We start from the raw sequence: 1,201 nt of genomic DNA, 5'->3' as shown, positions 1-1,201 counted from the left end.
CTTGGAAATGAAAGTGTGTGCCTTCTTCACTTTCTGATCAGAATCAGAAAAAAATTGACTATATGCAATGTTTCATTGGTTTTGTTTGTAGATGCATATTTATTTTTTCCTGCTCAGATGCCAGTAAACACCTTATATGGAAAAAAAGAAAGAAAGAAAGAAAGCAGTTTTAGTGTTCTAGTGAATAGTCCTAGGCCAGAGAATTACACCAAGTGTGCCATCACAGTACAGAGAGTTTGGCCAGAGAGGGAAAATCCAGGCAAGGAGACAGATCTGTGCTCAGCCACGGCTGTGGCTGCGGTGGCTGCAACAGTGGCTATAGCCATCATATCTACAACACAGAGAGTCCAGGACAAAAGCGCCAGATGCAGTGAGTGAGCAGATTCTACTCAACACCAGCAAGAACTGACAAGGAGCAGATATCTTCAACCTGCAGATGGCAGACCAGAGATGACCCTGGAACCAACACTCCTGCGGCGTGAGTAGAACCCTGACATCCTCACTCCTTCTCAGGGAGCAAAGGAGGGAAGGCCACCACTCCTCCCCACTACCAGAGATCTCCATCATTGATACTGACAAAGGCCCAGCTGAGCTGCTAGCTCCAACTCAGGCCTTGAGAGAAAACAAAAGAGTCATTTAGCAGGTCACTGGAACCTGCCCTGACCTGCCAGGCTCAACTCCACCCAGGGGAAAGTCATCCCTCCCAGGCAGAGAAAGCTCTGCCCATGGAGGAGTGCCTTTCTTCACTGGGTAAACAGAGCCAGAGGCTGCCCTCCCTACAGCAGCCTAGACAATCAATTGAAAGTCAGTAAACATAAACCCTGAGAATGGCTCCAGGCTGGGCTCTGAGAATCTCAGAAGCTAGCCCCTCAGGGAAATGCTACTGTCTGCTGAAAGGCCTCAACTCTACCCAGAACCTAGCCTCAACACAGCATCTCCAAACTAGAGAAAACAGCCATCTCCCTCTTTGTGATACTCAAAGCAGATCTCCCTCACACTGAACTAGCCTGGGAGGAAGATCACAAAATCCTGGGTAAAGCAGAGCATTTTTCTGCCTGCACAAACAAACTGACTTAAGAAACCAATCAAGCCACAGGAAAAACAAACACCACAAGCAGACCAGAGACTCCACCAAGAAACTGGTTATACACACAAGGGAGATACAGGATCTTCCCATCCATTCCCCCCCCCAAAAAAAAAA

This window comes from Dipodomys ordii, unplaced genomic scaffold (genome assembly GCF_000151885.1).
Source record: "Dipodomys ordii isolate 6190 unplaced genomic scaffold, Dord_2.0 Scaffold51, whole genome shotgun sequence".
NCBI lineage: Eukaryota > Metazoa > Chordata > Mammalia > Rodentia > Heteromyidae > Dipodomys > Dipodomys ordii.
The sequence above is the reverse complement of the archived record's forward strand: the minus strand, read 5'-3'. Positions refer to the sequence as shown.